Raw genomic sequence first — 21,708 nt, 5'->3', positions numbered from 1 at the left:
AAATGCAACTATAATCAAATAACAATGCATGCAGGACACCAAACTTAGCAGTTTGTATACTATTGACACTAACAAAATAAGAATGCATATGAGAAACAACAAAACACTCAAGTCAATAGAATTCAAAGATCAAAACAAGGAAATTATCAAGAACAACTTGAAGATTAATTAAGACACATGCATAAATTCGAAAAATGCAAGAAGAACAGAAACATGCAATTGACACCAAACTTAAGATGAGACTCTAGACTCAAACAAGAAAATTTTTTTTTTTTGGATTTTATGATTTTGTAATTTTTTTGGCTTTTTTTTTCGAAAATTAAGTGGAAAAGAAAATAAAGGTATCAAAATTCTTAATGAGAATTCCAGGAATCATGCAATGTTAGTCTAAAGCTTTAGTCTAAAGGAATTAGACATAGCTAGCTAAGCTTCAGCAGGACATTGCATTCAAGAGCTAAATTGATGATGATCAATCAGCTTTGGTGATGATAAGAACATCACCTTGAAACACTAGAATTCATTCTTAAGAACTCTGAAGAAAAATAATACCAAATCTAAGCAACAAGATGAACCATCAGTTGTCCATACACAAGAACAATCCCCGGCAACGGCGCCAAAAACTTGGTGCACGAAATTGTGATCACTACAACTTCGCACAACTAACCAGCAAGTGCACTGGGTCGTCCAAGTAATACCTTACGCGAGTAAGGGTCGATCCCACGGAGATTGGTGGTATGAAGCAAGCTATGGTCATCTTGTAAATCTTAGTCAGGCAGACTCAAATGGATATGGTGATGAACGAAAATAACATAAAAGATAAAGATAGAGATACTTTGTAATTCATTGGTAGGAACTTCAGATAAGCGCATGAAGATGCCTTCCCTTCCGTCTCTCTGCTTTCCTACTGTCTTCATCCAATCCTTCTTACTCCTTTCCATGGCAAGCTCGTGTAGGGTTTCACTGTTGTCAGCAGCTACCTCCCATCCTCGCAGTGAAAGCTAATGCTCATACACTCTGTCACAGTGCGGCCAATCACCGGTTCGGTTCCCTCCCCTGCCGGAATAGAATCCCTCTTTTGCGTCTGTCACTAACGCCCAGCAGGTTACAAGTTTGAAGCACGTCACAGTCATTCAATCATTGAATCCTACTCAGAATACCACAGACAATGTTAGACCTTCCGGATTCTCTTGAATGCCGCCATCAGGTCCTGCCTATACCACGAGGATTCCGGTTAAAGAATCCAAGAGATATTCACTAAGCCTCAGATGCTTGTAGAACAAGAATGGTTGTCAGTCACCTTGTTCATAGGTGAGAATGATGATGAGTGTCACGGATCATCACATTCATCAAGTTGAAGAACAAGTGATATCTTGGACAAAGAACAAGCGGAATTGAATAGAAGAACAATAGTAATTGCATTAATACTCGAGGTACAGCAGAGCTCCACACCTTAATCTATGGTGTGTAGAAACTCCACCGTTGAAAATACATAAGAACAAGGTCTAGGCATGGCCGAATGGCCAGCCTCCCAATGATCTAAGAACTAGATGTCCGAAGATAAAAATACAATAGTAAAAGGTCCTATTTATAGAAAACTAGTAGCCTAAGGTGTACAAAGATGAGTAAATGACATAGAAATCCACTTCCGGGCCCACTTGGTGTGTGCTTGGGCTGAGCAATGAAGCATTTTCGTGTAGAGACGTTTTCTGGAGTTAAACGCCAGCTTTCATGCCAGTTTGGGCGTTTAACTCCAAGTTTTATGCCAGTTCCGGCGTTTAACGCTGGAATTTCTTGAGGTGACTTTGAACGCCGGTTTGGGCCATCAAATCTTGGGCAAAGTATGGACTATTATATATTGCTGGAAAGCCCAGGATGTCTACTTTCCAACGCCGTTGAGAGCGCGCCAATTGGGCTTCTGTAGCTCCAGAAAATCTACTTCGAGTGCAGGGAGGTCAGAATCCAACAGCATCTGCAGTCCTTTTGAGTCTCTGAATCAGATTTTTGCTCAGATCCCTCAATTTCAGCCAGAAAATACCTGAAATCACAGAAAAACACACAAACTCATAGTAAAGTCCAGAAAAGTGAATTTTAATTAAAAACTAATAAAAATATAATAAAAACTCAACTAAAACTACCAAAAACATACTAAAAACAATGCCAAAAAGCGTACAAATTATCCGCTCATCAAATCACCTTCCATTGGGCAAGATGAAGTTCTTGAAGACAACACCAAGCCAAGTGAAAAAGGGGAAAAGGTTGAAATTGAAGAAGCTTGTGAAGAGGTGGAAACAACTAAAGAAGAGCACAAGGAAGTAGACCTTGCATTGTCTAAGTGTGGGGAGGTCTCCCTTCCCAAGTCACCATCCAACACAATATTCAAGTGGGTAAAATTCTTATCCCTAAGCTTTACTTTCTCACTTGAATATGGTTTAATTGAAAATGATGGTCAACTTAGAGCTCTTTGTGGAGTTAAGAGTAGGAAAGAATTGTGTAGTGGTTGGAAAAGCCATTTTAAGCTCATGACGGTTGTAAGCTCAAAATTCAAGAGCAATGGTTGGTGTGGAACCAAATTGCATGGGTCTAGGAAGTTGTTTGGAAACTTCTTTGAGAATTCCAAGGCCATACCACCCGGATGGAATAATGACGATCAATCTAAGGACGGGTGTCAAAACAAAGTGTGGGATCCCGGATTGCACAATGAAAATCAAATTTGGGAGCTCATGGTTTGTGGAGAACTCCATCAAAGCTTGAAGATATTGAAATTGAAGAATGAATCTTATTGGAGATTCAAGCATTGGTGGAAGTTCCAAGATGAGTACAAGCACAAGCCCCCTTGAGAGGAGCTCCCCATAAGTCCAACTTAAGGACAATAAACAAAAGTGCTAGGTGGGAGACACCCCACCATGGTAAACTCTTTCCATACTCTTTTAGTTTGTTAATAAGTGAATTGAGTTGCCATTATAGGTAGATTCTCATTTTCATTTTTATCTTTTGTAAATATTGGTAGAATTAGTTTAATTTCTTGTTTTTATTGTTTTATTGAGTTTGGTTAGTAGTATAGTATGTTGAATAAGGTTTTAGGGTGTTTTGGTAGCTGTTTGGAGGATTGAAAGGCTTGGATTAGTGTAAGAACTTAGAAAAATATTTTTTGAAAAAACAGAACACCATCCACGCGTGCGCGCACCTAACGCGCACGCGCACCAGAGCATTTTTCGACCACCCACGCGGACGCGCACTGTACGCGTACGCGTGGATGCAAAAAAATTCGACTCCAGCCAAAAACCCGAGAGTTAGGCCTGCACTGTGCGAACATTGGGCCTAAGGCACAAGCCTATGCACGCGTGCGCGCACTTGGCGCGTACGCGCACATGATCTTAAATTGGCATGCACGCGCACGCACACTGTGCGCGCGCGCGTCGATTGCACAATCTGCACTCTCGGTACTTTTACCCGAGAGTTGTGCCAGACTTGGGCCGACATTATGCCTCCGGCCTAACTCGATGCACGCGTGCGCGCACCTGGCGCGTACGCGTCCTTCAACCAATATGCACATCGACGCGTAAGCACGCATGACGCGCACGCGTTGGTAAAAAAAAAAAGAGAGTTTTTTTTCTCCGCTTCCATTTTCTTTTGTTCACTGCATTCGCATACTTCCACTCCTTCCATTTTCATTTTGTTTCTATAGCATGTTTTCAGTTTTTTTTCTAAGTGTCATTTCAATAATGGTGTTGGATTCTTACACTCAATTGTTGAGAAATTCTTGCATTATTTTGGTGCCTCTTGACTTGTTTGATATTGTTGGGTGATGAAAATTTTAAATCAATGCTTCATCTTGTATGACTCTTGTATCTTTGTGCATTTATATGACCTCATATTGTCTTTCATGACCCACTTCTTCTCATTTGAACTTGATGCTCAATACACTCTTCATGCTTTAACTTTGCTCTTGCATCAAGCTTAATGATATGCCTTAGCTTACATTGTTTTCTCACTCACATGCTTAGCTAACATGTAGTAGGGAATCATACTCTTATTTGGCATTAGCCCTCGCCTATGTTCTAATTGCCTTGATATCTTTGTTATAGGCTTAATTTTCTTTCTTTCTTTCCTTTTGGGTTGGCCACCAATACGGAAGGAAAGGAAAGTTTCTAAATGGGGCAACAAACAAGTCATCCGCACAACCTTTTGAAGAAGCTCATCAATTATAGCAACCCGTCCACCTTGTTCTTCTTTGCATGCACCGAGGACGGTGCAATCTTCAAGTGTGGGGAGGTCGTTCGACCGATCTCCATGGGTAAAAATTTCATTTTCAACACCAAATTTTTTATTTTCTTTGTTAGATTAGCTATTGCATTGCATGATAGGGTGCATGTTAGTTAGAATTTATACATATTTTTACCACTTTTCTCTTATTAGGACTACTTGGTTAGGGTGATGATTTTCTTTCCAAGAAACTGTTTTAGGGCAACCTACCAATTTAAAAAAAGAAAATTTGTGGAACTTGCTTGAAAGAATTTATTTTGGAACATGGTTTTTGAGCTAAGAACACAAGCAAGTGAGTTTTGAGCCTATTGATGTGGTTACATCTTATAACCACTTATTTTCCATTCTTGTGTGCATTATTCTCTTTCTATGATTGTAATCTTTGATTTGTTTGATTCTTTATGTCCATTAATTTATGTATACATGCATTTATATGATTGAGGCCATCACTTCATTAGCTTACTTACCCAAAAAGCCTTACCTTTTATCTTCTTTTGTTAGCCAAATTTGAGCCTATGATTAACCCACTTTGTTCTTAATTTAGCACATTACAAGCCTTAAAGCGGAAAACAATAAAAGTCCTTATTTGGATCTTTGATTAGCTTAGGCTAGTGTGTGTGAGTATCATTCAAGTGTGGGAACCTTGGGACATTGGGTGAATAAAAGGGTAGTTTTGTATTTTTATTGGAAATATTGGGAATTGGGTACATGCTCATGTATTGATTAAATGTATAGACCTTATGCATTGATGTTCTTGTGTATAGTTTGAAAGAAAAAGAAAAAAAATGATGAAAAGAAAAAAAGAAATAAAAGTGAAAAAGAAAAAAAAAAGAAAAGAAAAGAAAAAAAATGTATATAGAAAAAGAAAGAAAAAAAAAAGAAGAGCAATAAAGGGGACAAAATGCCCCAAAGTGAAGCTCAATAAGAATCAATGCATAAGTGTTGTGAAATGAAAAGAAAATGCATGAGTATGTGAAAAAGTGAGGAATGGGTAGTTAGGTTAGTACTTAATTGTATAGATCATTATATAGGTTAGGTGGGAAAGTTTAAGTTAATCAAAGATTCAAATCCTAAGTCCACTAGCCATATATGATCCTACCTTGACCCTAGCCCCATTACAACCTAAAGAAAAGACCTCATGATACATGTATGCATGCATTGAATAATTGTTGATTGTTAGATGAAAAATGAATCTTAGAAAGCATGATTAGGGGAGAATTGAGTGAATCAACCCCAAACACCGAGCGACTAGAGTGCAAACACTTCCGGTGAGGGTTCGATGCTCAATTCCATGATTCCCGGCTTTCACGAGCGTTCTTCTTGCAAGTCTATTTGAACTTCAATTTTTATATTTGAATTGGTAGGATTCATGAATCGTTATATGATCTTGACCCTACTTGTGCATGTATGACTTGGAGGATTGATTTATTTTTAACCAAGTAGGTACAACCATTTTGCATCTAGTTTCATTCATGTAGATAGGATGCATATAGATAGGTTACATTGAATAAATGTTGATGCCCTTTGCTTTCTCTTGGCTTAAGCATGAGGACATGCTTGGTTTAAGTGTGGGGAGGTTGACAAACCCCAATTTGACGGTTTATCTTGTATTGAATTTAGGGGATTTTATCACCTTTTACCCACATTTATTCAATGAAATAGCATGGTTTTGTATATTCTCCTTTAATTGTTCTTAAGAGTGAAAACATGCTTTTTAGGTCTTAAAATAGATAAATATAATTTACCTTGATTCCATTAGATGCCTTGATATGTTTGTTAAGTGATTTCAGATTTAGGAGGCAAAGATTGGATTAAAGGAATGAAGAAAAAGCATGTAAAGTTGGAGAACTCATGAAGAAATGAAAGAACCGGAAAGCTGTCAAGCCGACCTCTTTGCACTTAAACGACCATAACTTCAGCTACAGAGGTCCAAATGATGCGGTTCCAGTTGGGTTGGAAAGCTAACATCCAGGGCTTCGAAATGATATAAATTTTGCCATATGTTGCTTCGCGTTCAGGGGCGCGCACGCGCACTTTGCGCGCGCGCGCCGATTCTGTCCGTGGCCCACTTTAATGAAATCGTCCCCAGCGGTTTTAGGAGCCTTGTGGGCCCAATCCAACTCATTTCTGATGCTATTTAAGTCAAGTAATTGAAGGGGAATCAACATACTTTTAGATACTTTAGATACTTTTGATCATTAGCTTAGTTTTAGTAGTTAGAAGTAGTTTTTAGAGAGAGAAGCTCTCACTTCTCTCTAGGATTAGGAATTAGGGTTAGATTAGGATCTCATAATTCTAGGTTTAATTCAAGTCTCCTTCTACTTCTACTTTCAAGTGGTGATTGCTACACTTTGGTTCTTCTTTCTATCCCTATCCTCTTGTTGTAATTTCTCTTATTTTGTTTCTAGGTTTTGTAATTGAGATATTCTTGTTCTTTGTTTTCTTTTAATAATGCAATTAGAGATAATTCATGTGATTGTGATGTTGTTGATTGTTGTTTTGTTAATTCTTTGTAATTGTTGGTTGTTGATTCCTTTTTTTCTTACAAATAAAAATGCTTTCTTTCATTACCCTCCAAGTGTTTGATGAATGCTTGAGAGGATGTTAGAGTAGGATTTTATGTTCTTGGCTTGAGAAGGTAACTTAGGATTTCTTGAGTCACTAGTGTCCAATTGATTGCTAGTTGATAGCCATTAACTCTAGCCTTCATTAATCCAATTAGTGGAAAGCTAGGACTTATGGACTAGGATTGATATAACTCACTTGACTTTCCTTTGTTAATTGATTTAAGGATGACTAAGTGGGATTAATCCTTGCAACTACCATACTTGTGGCTAGTGATATGATGAAGACCCTTGACAACCAAATCTTGCCAAGACCATTTTGTTAATAAAGTTTTCTTACCATTTACTATTCATGTTTCTCCTCTAAAACCCCCAAATATAACTCACAACCAATAACAAAACACTCTATTGTAATTCCTAGGGAGAACGACCCGAGGTTTAAATACTTCGGTTTATAGATTTTAGGGGTTTGTACTTGTGACAAACAAATTTTTGTATGAAAGGATTATTGTTGGTTTAGAGACTATACTTCGACGAGATTTCACGAGATTTCATTTGTAAAATTCTAAACCGTCAAAAATCCAATCGTCAATTACAAAAATAACTTAGAAGAGATCGACCGAACGAAGTTGGTCTCCTACAAAGATAAGTTATAAAAGTAATCCCTGAAAGAGACCTAACAAAGGTCCAAGAAAGAGGATTACAAAAATAACACATAAAGGGAACAACACGAAGAAGCTGGCTATAAAGCACTAAAATACCACAGTCTCAAAGGATCCAAGCTACAAGCAATAAGTGCAAAGCAATCCAAAGAGGCCAAGAAACAAAATGCAAAAATCCGAAAAGGGATATTACACCAAAGAAAGCATAAATGCGAAGCTTCAAAAAGCCACCATAATCAACCTCAGAAAATGGCTTTTTGTTTTTCAAAATGAAGTTACCAGGTAGGCAACTTAAAAATGTCAACGAGAAATAGAAAAATAAAGAGTTCAAAAGCCCACACATTGGGCCATCTACACAAAAAAGTTATAAAAAAGTTTCCACAAAACGCCCACAAGTCGGGCCAACTACAAATCAACAGAAGTTTTCTCGGCAGCATCGGGAGCTTTCTTGGTGGCATCAGAATCAGGAGAAGGAGGGCGAGCTTGAATAGGCACAGCGTCAACAGTTCCATCATCCCGGTTCAGGATTTGGCAATCCGGATCAGCTGTAACAGGAGAAACCGAGGAGGTTGACACATTTATAGAAGGAACTGGAGGAGGGTCAGCATCATCATCATCTTGGTCGTCAGGGACAATCTTGCCATCCCTCACCACATTGTCCAAGCTGACAAGAGACAGGTCGGCATCAGGGGCAACAACGCGAAACTGCTCCATCAGATTCTCGGAGGCAGCAGTTACGCTACCCACAAGATGGCCCTGAAGCTCACCATAATCAGCCCGAGCAGTCTCCAACTCACTCCAAAGGTGCATGATTTCCCTATAAGCTGAGACATAGCTATCCTTATGCTTCAGGGCCATGTCTTCAGCCAGCCTCAAAGAAGCAGCAAGGGCGATAGAACTAGCTTTTTCACCCTCCAGCTCCTTCTCCACCTTTGCCAACTTCACCTCCAACTCCTCCTTCAGACCCTTGATCCGATTAAACTCCGACTTGGCCTCCTCCATAAAAGACTTGGTGGCATGAATCGAAATCCCCTGAACTGTCCAGAAAATAGCCGCACTCATATAAGCCATCTTCACACTATTCTTGGCCATAAAATACAGGTGCTGAAGGAGAGACACACCGTCCATGGAAAGTCCACCATAGGGAGTGTTCATACCCTGACCGAGCTCTCCAAACTCGGCAAGCTGATCGAGAGTCCGACCTCGCCTCAAGGCTCAAGCCCGAGGTCGGACCTCGGACAAATAGGCCAAAGAAGGCCCATCAGAAGGAACTAAGCCCAAAACCTAAAGGCCGAAAGGGCCTGGGAAAGGCGGTTCCACAAAGATAAAGATAAGACTCCCAGAAGATAAGATAAGATAAGAATATCTTATCCAGGGAAGATCACAGCCAACTACTATAAATACACTGGAGCACCCGGTATAACTCATACTCTAATTCTCGATATCTGCTTGGACCCATGCTAACTTAGGCATCGGAGTGTCTTTGCAGGTACACCCCCCGCCGTTCAACACATCAAGCTCGGGTCACAGACCCCCCACCTCGGGCCTTGTCAACGACCGAGCTACAGTTTCAGGTAACCCTCGGAACATTGGCGCCGTTGCCGGGGACCTGGAAGTCATCCCTTTACCATGGCGGACGACTCTCCCAACAATGACCATCCTACATCAGAACAAGAAGAGGAAGTTGACACCGGAGGACGACCAGACCGCCCTCTATCACCACACACTCCAGGGGGAAACAACAGAATCATCCAAAAGGTACACTCCCTAACAAGGATCCACAAATCCTGGAAGGGAAAAGAGTTCAGAGATTCTGGAGACAGTCCGGGCACAACAAAGCCGCTGAGACAACTCGAAGAGGACATAAAAAAGCAGAAAGAGACTGAACAGGATCTAAGAAGGGAGGCTCGCAAACGCAGAGAATTAGAAGAAAAACTACGAAAGATAGAAGCCAATCTGAAAGATCACAACACGCGGCACCACTCCCGAAAGTAATCATGATCCCTTCACACAAGAGATCATGAAGGAGAAGGTACCGCGAAACTTCAAGCCACCAGATATGGACCTCTACGACGGCACCACCGATCCAAGTCACCACCTCAGCAACTTCAGGAGAGAATGTACTTAGTCGACGCATCCAACGCAATTCGGTGCAAGCCTTCCCCACCACTCTCACCAAGTCAGCCATGAAGTGGTTCGACAGCTTACCGCCAGATCAATCTCCAGCTTTGAAGACCTGACCAAAAATTCCTAAACAAGGTTCTCCATTCAAAAGGACAAGGCAAAACACGCCCCCAGCCTACTCGGGATCAAACAAAGCAACCAAGAAACTCTCAGAGAGTACATGGAGCGATTCAACAAAGCCTGCCTGGACATACAACACTTGTCCACAGAAGCAGCCATCATGGGACTAGCAAACGGCCTAAGAGAAGGACCGTTTAGCCAATCCCTATCCAAAAGATACCCGACCTCCTTGTACGAAGTGCAGGAGCGAGCAGAAAAATATATCAACATGGAAGAAACCTCACGACTGAGAGAACCTTCCAGGAAGGAGTCAACCTACCCGCCCCGAGATCGAGATCGGGATCAGAAAAGAAGGAAGAGTCCAGCTCGGACAAGCCAAGGAAATACCACAGCTACACCCCCCTCCGAGTCTCTCTGGTAGACGTCTACAGAGAAGTGTGCCACACCGAAAAGATCCCACCACCCAAACCTCTGAAGCACAAAAAGAGCGGGAAGGGATCGGTCCGAATACTAATATCATAGAACGGTCATTCTACTAACGACTGCCACGACCTGAAGAATGTTATAGAAAAGAAGAGAAGGAAAACTCGACAGATACATAGCTGAGAAGATGAAGAAACCAGAAAGAGAAGGCGGAGAGACAACGAGATCGGACCGAACCAACCCCGAACCCCTGAAAGGCACATACACATATAAACGAGGTTTTGCAGGTGGAGGGACATCCATCCTCACGAAAGAGACACCTCAAAGAAGTCTACCATGCCGAGAAGACAACCCCTGCCGAGTTACTACTATCTCGTTTACCCGAGAAGATGCTCTTGGTATAATACCCGGACACGACGACCCTATGGTGATCACCATCATCCTAGCCAACGCCAACTTACATCGAACCTGATCGACCAAGGAAGCTCGGCAGATATCCTGTTCAAAGAGGCCTTCGACAAGCTCGACTCGAAAAAAGAGCTAAAGCCTATCCCACCGACCTATTTGGACTAGGAGATACCCCAATTCGACCCCTGGGATACATCTCGTTACACACCACCTTTGAAAAGGCGAGCAAACCAAAACATTAAACATCGACTACATGTGGTCGACGTCACTTCAGCATACAATGCCCTCATCGGACGACCAACCCTCAACAGACTAGCGGCTATAGTCTCGACCCCACACCTCTGCATGAAGTTTCCTACCGCAAAGGGAATCGCTACCCTAAAAGGCGACCAAAAGCTAGCACGGCGATGCTACAACGAAAGTCTGAGCCTAAAAGGGAAAGAGGTCAACACCATAGAACTCGGGCGAGTCCAAACCCGAGAAGATCTTCGGCCACAGCCAGAAGGGGAAACCGAGAAGGTCCAAATCGGGAACACACCCGAGAAAGTAACAAACATAGGGGCAAACCTCGAGGCAGGCCTAAAAAAGGAGCTCACAAACCTCTTAAGGGAGAATTCCGATCTCTTCGCCTGGAAAGCCTCCGATATGCCAGGCATAAGCCCGACCTAATGTGCCACAAACTATCAGTGTATCAGGGATCCCGACCTGTCCAACAAAGGCGAAGGAAACTCGGGCCCGAACGCATGCAGGCAATAGAGGAACAGGTACAAGCACTACTAGATGCAGGGTTTATTAGGGAGGTAAAGTACCCCCTATGGCTCGCAACGTAGTTCTGGTAAAAAAGCCCAATGGAAAGTGGAGGATGTGCGTCGACTACACAGACCTCAACAAAGCTTGTCCTAAAGACCCATATCCACTACCAAACATCGACGCTTTAGTCGACGCAGCTTCGGGCTACAGATACTCTCCTTCATGGATGCGTACTCAGGATATAATCAAATCCCGATGTATGGACCGACCAAGAAAAGACCTCGTTCATAACCCCAAAGGCAAACTACTGCTACATAGTAATGCCCTTCGGGCTGAAGAACGCAGGGGCAACATACCAGAGACTAATGAACAAAGTGTTCTCAGAACACATCGGGCTACAGCTAGAGGTATACGTCGACGACATGCTAGTAAAGACACAAGAAGACAAAAACTTGGTGGCCGACCTCAGTAGTATCTTCGGTACCCTCAGAAAACACAATATGAGGCTTAATCCGACAAAGTGCACCTTCGCCGCAGAAGCCGGAAAGTTCTTAGGCTTCATGCTGACTCAAAGAGGCATCGAAGCAAACCCGGACAAATGCCAAGCGATACTCAATATGAAGAGCCCGACGTGTGTCAAAGAGGTACAACAACTGAACGGAAGATTAGCCGCCCTATCAAGATTCTTGGCAGGATCAGCAATAAGGTCACTACCTCTCTACTCACTCCTAAAGAAAGGGAAACCCTTCTCGTGGACCCCGGAGTGCGAAAAGGCCTTCCAAGAATTCAAAGAATTCCTCGGGCAGCCACCAATCCTAACCCGACCTCTAAAAGGAGAAGAACTCGTACTATACCTCTCGGTCGGACATCGGGCAGTCGCTTCGGCACTAATACGAGAAAACGACCAGGGGCAACACCCCGTATATTTCGTAAGCAAGGCGCTGCAAGGAGCTGAATTAAACTATCAGAAAATAGAGAAATTCGCCTACGCGCTAGTCTTCACAGCTCGAAGGCTCCGTCCCTACTTTCAAGCCCACACCATCAAAGTCCGGACAAACCAACCGATGAGACACATCCTACAAAAGACAGACATGGCAGGACGAATCCTACAATGGGCGGTGGAGCTGTCTGAGTTCGACCTCCACTACGAAGCCCGAACTGCCATAAAGTCCCAGTATCTAGCCGACTTCGTAGCAGAATACACCGAGACCCAGGGACCCCACTCTCATGGAATTTATATGTCGACGGGTCCTCAAATAAGGCAGGGAGCGGAGCCGGTGTCATACTCGAAAGCGATCAAGGAACACGGATAGAGCTATCCCTAAAATTCGAGTTCCAGGCCTCAAATAACCAAGCCGAGTACGAGGCCCTACTAGCAGGACTAAAGCTAGCCAAAGAGGTCGGAGCAGAGAGGATCACAATTTTCAGCGACTCCCAGGTCGTCACATCACAAGTAAATGGAAGTTACCAGGCCAAAGATCCTACTATGAAAAATACCTGGACCAAACACAGGCACAATTGCAGCACTTCCCGGAAATACGAATCCAGCACATACCCCGGGAGCAAAATGCCCGAGCCGACGCCCTCTCAAAACTTGCTAGCACCAAGCCCGGAGGAAACAATAGAAGTCTCCTCCAAGAAACTCTACAATCTCCGTCCGTACTAAGAGAGGAAGAAATACTGAACATATCCGACCAACAACAAGGATGGATGACCCCCATACTCAACTACCTAAAGTCGGGAACTCTCCCCGCTGAAAAAAGAGAAGCTAAAAGGCTTACAAAGGACGCCCAGAATTACACGCTAATCCACGACGTGTTATACAGAAGAGGATTCGCAAATCCCCTCCTAAGGTGCGTCCCGACCTCAGAAACAAAAAGCATCCTCGAAGAAGTCCACAAAGGAATGTGTGGGAACCACCTCGGAGCTCGGGCCCTATCCAAGAAAATAGTCAGAGCCGGGTTCTACTGGCCAACCATACAAAGAGACGCGGCGGACTTTGTGAAAATATGTCCCCCCTGCCAAAAACACGCCAATTTTCACAAAGCACCGCCCGAAGACCTCATAAGCATCACAGCACCATGGCCCTTCGCGAAATGGGGACTCGACCTACTCGGCCCGTTTCCACAAGGCCCGGGGCAGGTCAAATACCTCATAGTAGGGGTCGACTACTTTACAAAGTGGATCGAAGCCGAACCCTTAGCCACCATTACGGCTCAGAAAAGCCGTAAATTCCTATACAAAAACATTGTCACGAGGTTCGGAGTCCCCTATTCCATCACAACAGACAATGGAACACAGTTCACAGACACAAGTTTTCAGAACTTGGTGTCCGAGCTGAAAATCAAACAGCAGTTCACATCGGTCGAGCACCCACAAGCCAATGGACAAGCAGAGGCTGCAAATAAAGTCATCTTGGCTGGATTGAAACGAAGACTCCAAGAAGCCAAAGGGGCATGGCCGACGAACTCCCCCAGGTATTATGGGCATATCGGACAACCCCGCACTCTACAACGGGAGAATCCCCATTCCGACTAGCCTACGGAATGGAGGCAATGATTCCCGTCGAAATAGATGAGGGATCACCCAGAACCATCTTCTACAACGAAGAAAACAATCCTCGGGCACAAAAGGAAGAGCTCGACCTCCTACCCGAGGTCCGAGAAAGAGCCCGGATCAAAGAAGAAGCCTTAAAACGACGAACGGCCCTCAGATACAACCAAAAGGTGATAAAACGAAGCTTCTCCACTCACGACCTGATTCTAATCCGAAACGACATCGGAACACAAAAATCGGGAGAAGGAAAGCTAGCTGCAAACTGGAAGGGGCCCTACAAAGTAACAGAAGTCTTAGGGACAGGCTACTACAAGATCTCCGACCTAGAAGGCAATGAGCTGCCCAGAGCCTGGCACGCCTGCAACCTAAGACGATACTACAGTTAGAAAAACTTAACCCGAGGTGTACTCTTTTTCCCTACAAGGGTTTTTTAATGAGACACCCGGTTAAGTAGGACACCCGACCTAGCCAAAAGGGTAAACACTTTGTAAATATTCTTCTCTTTTAATACTAACCAAATTTCTTTATTTTCTCTTCCTCGTGATGAAGCATATCCTAGAAAAGTACCCCACCAAGGCGCATTAATTTATGCTCGGCAAAACGCAAAAAATCATTTGCCAAAGGCCATACAAGGTCGGCAAAGATAAAGCGACGAGGTTCAAATTAATGTGAGAAGTTATAAAAGTAACTCTGAAAAGGCTCAAAAAGCCAAATAAAAAAAAGTTACAAAAATAACTTAAAAAGGCCGACCAAACAACGAAGTCGGACCTGACTAAAGGAGGTACTAAAGGATCCCGAGGTCCGAGAACAAACTCGGACCCAAGAAAGAAAGCCCTAAAACGGCAAATTAAAGACCTCGAGAAAACGCTAGCTAAAAGTTGTTACCCAAAAACAACTAAAAAGCAAAAAGCGAGGAACGAGAAGCAAAATCGCTAGCTAAAAGTTGTTACCCAAAAACAACTAAAAAGCAAAAAAGCGAGGAACAAAGAAGCCAATCGCTAGCTAAAAGTTGTTACCCAAAAACAACTAAAAAGCAAAAAAGCGAGGAACAAAGAAGCCAAATCGCTAGCTAAAAGTTGTTACCCAAAAACAACTAAAAAGCAAAAAAGCGAGGAACGAGAAGCAAAGTCGCTAGCTAAAAGTTGTTACCCAAAAACAACTAAAAGCAAAAGCGAGGAACAAAGAAGCCAAATCGCTAGCTAAAAGTTGTTACCCAAAAACAACTAAAAAGCAAAAAAGCGAGGAACGAGAAGCAAAGTCGCTAGCTAAAAGTTGTTACCCAAAAACAACTAAAAAGCAAAAAGCGAGGAACAAAGAAGCCAAATCGCTAGCTAAAAGTTGTTACCCAAAAACAACTAAAAAGCAAAAAAGCGAGGAACGAGAAGCAAAGTCGCTAGCTAAAAGTTGTTACCCAAAAACAACTAAAAAGCAAAAAGCGAGGAACGAAGAAGCAAAATCGCTAGCTAAAAAGTTGTTACCCGAGAACAACTAAAAAGCAAAAAAGCGAGTACGAGACATCAAAATCGCTAGCTAAAAGTTGTTACCCAAAAACAACTAAAAAGCAAAAAAGCGAGGAACGAGAAGCAAAGTCGCTAGCTAAAAGTTGTTACCCAAAAACAACTAAAAAGCAAAAGCGAGGAACGAAGAAGCAAAATCGCTAGCTAAAAAGTTGTTACCCGAGAACAACTAAAAAGCAAAAAAGCGAGTACGAGACATCAAAATCGCTAGCTAAAAGTTGTTACCCGAGAACAACTAAAAAGCAAAAAAGCGAGTACGAGACATCAAAATCGCTAGCTAAAAGTTGTTACCCGAGAACAACTAAAAAGCAAAAAAGCGAGTACGAGACATCAAAATCGCTAGCTAAAAGTTGTCACCGAGAACAACTAAAAAGCAAAAAAGCGAGTACAAGACATCAAAATCGCTAGCTAAAAGTTGTTACGCAGAAACCAAAAAGCACAAAAGCGAATACGAGAAAGTCAAAATGCAAAACATGGCATAATTAAGCTACAGAGTAGCTAAAATAACAACAAAAAGTGTTCAAAGTGTTTGCAAAAATATTCAAAAAGCCCACAGGTCGGGCAAAAGAGCCGAAAACAAAAAGAAACTACAAAGGATCAAGGACCTTCCCGGTCTCCGCATCAACAGAAGGCTCCGGAGGGTGTATCGAAATAGGGACCGCAGGAACAGCACCATCCCCCGGCTTGGAGCCTCCATACCAGATCTATCCTCGGCCAAAGGGGAAGTCGGGTTCACAACCGGGACCTCGGGATCGGACGCTGGAGCCTGGAAGTCAGACATCGGAACCTCATCCTCAACAGGAGCAGGAACGATCTTTCCCTCCACAACCATGTTATCAGTGCTGAATAGGCTCAAATCCAGGTCGGGAGTAAGAACCCGGACCTGGTCCCTCAAGTTCGCAAACATAGCATCCATTCCCTTGGCCACATTGTCCTCCAGCTCATTAAAGTCATCCCGAGCTGACTGCAACTTCTCCTTTGTCTCCACAAGCTCGGCATACAGCTGGGTATAGCTTTCCGTCGCCACCCTCGCCGTCTCCTCAGACGTCTTCGCCGCCGCCACAGCCGCAGTAGCCCTAGATTTTTCCTTCTCCAAAGATTCCTCCAGCTCGGTGATCCTAGCCTCCTTCAGCTGGCTAATCTTATCAAGCTCGGACCGGGCCTTCTCAAGTCGGGAACTGGTCTCCCCAAGGGGAGCTTTCTTGAACTCCCGAGCAATAGCGGCGTGAAGGCTGGCCATTCGAACACAACTCCGCGCCATATACTGAAAGTGATGCTCCATAGACGCATCATCAGTAGAGATGTAAGACTGGGGGAGAATGTGCTGCTCAACCCAACCGAGAGCATCGAAATCCTTGTCATTAAAGCCGGGAATCTCTTGGGCGGTCTTCTGCTTCTTGGGGGGAGGACCCGAGGTCGAGCTCGGAGAAAGCTGACCGGGTCCGGAGGACGGAGGATCCTGAGCTACAGCCCGGAACTGAGGGGTTGGAATGGTCTTCGACCGAGTCTGGGGACCTGTGGTAGTCTTCTGTGGAGAAGGTCGGGCAGAAGCCTCGGCCTCAACATTCCGAGCGGCCGCAGACTTCTTCGCCCGACGAAGAAACTTCATGGAATCAGCCTGAGAAGACATCTCTGCAGAAACAAAAGAAGGAGACTATCACGAAACAGAAAACCAAAACGAAAGCCAAAACACGAAAATAAATCTCAAAAGGAGGTCGGGAACTACCTAACTCGGAACGGAGAAGGCTTGGATCTCCCAACATTTTCTTCGTATCCAAGTGAGGTGCCCGACCCCATAGACTGCTCAACACACCAACAAAAGCCTGTTCCACTTCATCTAGACTCTCAAAAGTGTACTTGACCGACACTACACTCTCTTGCCAACTAAGAGGGAAAGAAGGCTCCCCACTCTCATCTAAAAAGAAAGGTCAGACATCTCCCACAGCCCGGACTTTGAAATAGTAATTCTTGAAATCGTGGAAAGACTCATCATACAAGGTACAGAACTTCTTTCCGGCGTTTGCCCTAAAGGAGACCCAAGACACCTTCCCCCCACCCGACCCTGGTTTCGTCAGAACAAACAGATACGAAAAAAGAGAAACAGAAGGAGAGACACCCAAAATCTGACATAAAAGTTGGAAAGCTTTAAAACGCCCAAGAGTTTGGATGGAGCTGTGTAGGGGCAAGGTTACAAGACCAAAGGACCTCGGACTCCAACTCGGTAAAGGGAAGTCGGACACCTAGCTTTGAGAAGAAACAGTCGTAGGCATAGAAGAATAGTTTCTCGGAACTCTCTAAAGGCGGAAAGCACACCCTCTCTTCGGACTCCGGGGCTACCAACTCATAATCACGCTCAGACTCCCTATTCTCACAAATACTACACTCCCTACGGAACCTATTCAGATATTCAGAATCCACAACAGACGGAACCTTTAAAGGGGCAGGATCTACCCAACCTAGACCACTCGGAATCTTGGTCGACATTGCTTGAAATACCTTTCGAGACATAAAAAAATCTGGCCTACAAAGAAAAATACAGACAGCAAGCCAACAAATCACATGACATGCAGACAAAAGCAAATTCAGCAGAAGCAAGAAAAAGAAGTTCTTTTTAAAGCGGCAACCCGAAAAACGAAAATAAAAGAAAGAGCCCCCCCCATGCAAGCAAAACAAATGGCGGCGCCTCTTTCCGGGGCAACCCAGGCACAGAAGAAAAAAGAGAAAAGTAAGACGTTCGAAAAGAAAAGTGAAAGAATAAACAAAGAAAGGGGCAAATAAATAAAGCCTCCACGGAACGCCGCACGGAAATCGAGGAAGAAACGGTAACAAGCAATAAATGCTGAAACGACCGTTTTCAAAATTCAAAAAGCTACTAAATGCCCGAGCTCGACCTCTCCAAAAGACGAACTCAGGCAGGGGCACTGTTCATACCCTGACCGAGCTCTCCAAACTCGGCAAGCTGATCGAGAGTCCGACCTCGCCTCAAGGCTCAAGCCCGAGGTCGGACCTCGGACAAATAGGCCAAAGAAGGCCCATCAGAAGGAACTAAGCCCAAAACCTAAAGGCCGAAAGGGCCTGGGAAAGGCGGTTCCACAAAGATAAAGATAAGACTCCCAGAAGATAAGATAAGATAAGAATATCTTATCCAGGGAAGATCACAGCCAACTACTATAAATACACTGGAGCACCCAGGTATAACTCATACTCTAATTCTACTCGATATCTGCTTGGACCCATGCTAACTTAGGCATCGGAGTGTCTTTGCAGGTACACCCCCCGCCGTTCAACACATCAAGCTCGGGTCACAGACCCCCCACCTCGGGCCTTGTCAGACGACCGAGCTACAGTTTCAGGTAACCCTCGGAACAGGGAGCAATTTGCTGATCAATAAATTCAACGGCATCAAAGTCGGGGGCATCCAAATTGAAGGGTTCAATGGTTTTTTGCTTTTTACTAGGAGGGGGACCAGAAGCTGCAGTAGATGATTGGGGAGGATCAACTAGGCAGACCCGAGGAACAGGAATTGCTTTCCTCGGTCTAGGGGAACTCGGTACAGGAGGCTTCAAAGGAATCTGAGAAGATCCCTCTCCGGCCACCTTGGCCGAGATGTTCAGAGCAGTAGTGGCCTTCTTCGCCTTTTTAAAGGCCTTCAAAGAATCAGTATTTTTCGACATCTCTGCAAACATAGCAACAGCCAAGAGTTACAAATGTAATGTAGAGAAAGGAAAAACAAGTATAAAAGCAAAGCCAAATAAAATACCCAGAACAGTTCGAACCAAGGAAGGATCATTCAAGAATCTCTTCGTATCAAGATGAGGTGGTTTCCCCCAAAGATCCTTGAGGATAACCACAAAAGCGCGTTCAACGTCATCTAGCATCTCCAAAGTGTAGCGAGATACTCGTACATCTTTTTGCCACTCTAGGGGGAAGGAGGGCTCGTCGTTTTCATAAAGAAAAAAGGGGCGGACCCCCTCAACAGCTCGAACTTTAAAAAAGTAGTTCTTAAAGTCCTTAAAAGACTCATCATACATAGCAAACACTTTGTGCCCCTGGGCGGACCGAAAAGAAACCCAAGAAGCTTTCTTTTTTGAGGAACCACCGGGCTTGGCGGAAACAAACAAATAAAGGAACAAAGTCTGGGAAGGAGATACATCTAGTTCACGGCAGAGAAGTTGAAAAATCTTAATAAAACCCCAGGAATTGGGGTGAAGCTGGGAAGGAGCAATATTAGATGACCACAGCAGGTCGGTCTCAAAGGCGGTAAAAGAAAAAGAAACGTTCAACTGACTGAAAAAGTACTCGTAAGCATAAAAGAAGGGACGTTCTCCCTCGACAGAAGTCGGAAAGAAAACTCTCTCGTCAGAGTCAGGGGCAACAAGCTCATAATCCTCCTCACGAGCGTTGTTACCACAAATCCTATGACGCTTCCTCAGTTCAACACAGAACTCGGCATCCACAACAGAAACACACAACAAGACAAGGGAGTCCAGCCAGTCGGACATCCCCTCGGGAACTCTGGAAGACATCTCTACGATGTTATTGCGAGAAGACATAGGGCCAACTAATCCTACAAGGAAGAAAAGAAGACGGGGTTACTAAAAACATCTCGGAGAAGGTAGAAAAGGAAAACCCCAAGACTCAAACCAAAAGTCTTGGGGCATCCTTTGGAGGCAGCAACAACAAAGCAAGGTCCCTAGGAAAAACCTACACCCCCAACGTTTCTCGAAAACAAGGAAACAAGGCCTAAAGCAACAAGCATTTCGTCCAGCAAGATAAAAAACGGGAAAGTCATTAAAGCAACTATCTTTCTACAGTCTACCAGCAAAAGCACTGTCAATGTCAACAATGCCAAACAGAACAACACCAAAGATACAACTTTTTCCAGAATTAGGCAAAAAACACCATCAAAAGTACAAACAGGAAAGGCAATAACAAGCGAAAGCTCTAAAGGCATTAAGCAAAAAGCGATCATGCAGAAAATGAAAGAAGCCCCAGAACACACGGCAATAAACAAGCACGACAAATGCAAAAAGATTCAAGTTTTTCAAACAGGCATGCAAGCAAAACCAAAACTTTATCATAAACCGAAGGTCAAAAAGTAAAAGAAGTAAGGAAACGGAAAGTAGAAACCAAACCTGGAAAGTCCTGAAAAAAATGGAAAGCTGGGGCAGGAAAACGTCTCTCAAAGGAAGCACCAACAGAGTACCGAAACGAAACGGCGCAGAGAAAGAGTAAGGCAAAACAGAGCAAACACAGAGGAAAAGTTAAAAACGGGAGAAGAGAAAAATGCGAAAAAGTTACGAAATACGTGAAGAAGAAAAACCGTTTCTGGGTTTTCAAAATCAAAATAAAAGGGCCTAGGAGAAACGGGGCAATTAATGTTAAATAAAGGCATTAAACCCTCGCACGTTTCCAAAGCGCCGATATAAAAGCACGCGCTTTTAGAAGAAAACGTTCTACATTCAAAAACTTCTACAAGGGGAATCGAAAAAAATGCTTGAGTTCGGCCTCGAGAAGGACCGAAGTCTAGGACTCGACCTCAGAAAAGAAGACCGAGCTCAAGCAGGGGCATTGTTCATACCCTGGGTCGAGCTATCCGACCTGGGATGATTGAAGATAAAGCGACCGACCTCTTCAGGTCAGACTATCCGACCTCTTCTCAGAGAGCTCGGCCAAATCGACAAGAGAGCCCAGTGAAGGGCCCAAATGGAGGAACACGACCCAAATCCTAAGACGGCCTAAAGCCTATAGAGATAAGGGTGGTTCCGCTGAAGAATACGCTGACCTCAACCCTAAAGATAAAGATAAGATAAGATAACTAACTTATCTTATCCAAAAAAGGTCACGTCTCAACACTATAAATACACTAGAGCACCCAGGTATAACTGATATTCTGATTCTGCTCAATACCTGCTTAATACCCTTGCTAACTTAAGCATCGGAGTCCCCTACAGGTACCCCCCACCCTCCGAGGACGAAGGATCAGCATTGTCACCCAGTCCAACAAGTCGGACACAGCGGCTCTAACCACCATCATCAAGTTGGACACAACAGTTCCGACCCACGCAAGAGATCTCAACAGAGATCGACCTCTAGTTTCAGGTAACCCTCGGAACAGTTTCTCCTTTTAATTTCTTGTTGTTACATCTCTACTCTTCTAGTTTTTACTTGTTCATTTCTTTTATTTTGTTGCTTTTATGTTCATGAACCTTGTTGGATCTTAATTTTCCTTTAATGCAATTTTATGTTTGATGTTATTTTTATTGTTGATTTGAGTTATTGATTTTACATTTCTTGCTATTGGTAGTTTGTAGATTTTAT

The sequence above is a fragment of the Arachis stenosperma genome, chromosome 9, assembly GCF_014773155.1.
Source record: "Arachis stenosperma cultivar V10309 chromosome 9, arast.V10309.gnm1.PFL2, whole genome shotgun sequence".
Lineage (NCBI taxonomy): Eukaryota > Viridiplantae > Streptophyta > Magnoliopsida > Fabales > Fabaceae > Arachis > Arachis stenosperma.
The sequence above is the reverse complement of the archived record's forward strand: the minus strand, read 5'-3'. Positions refer to the sequence as shown.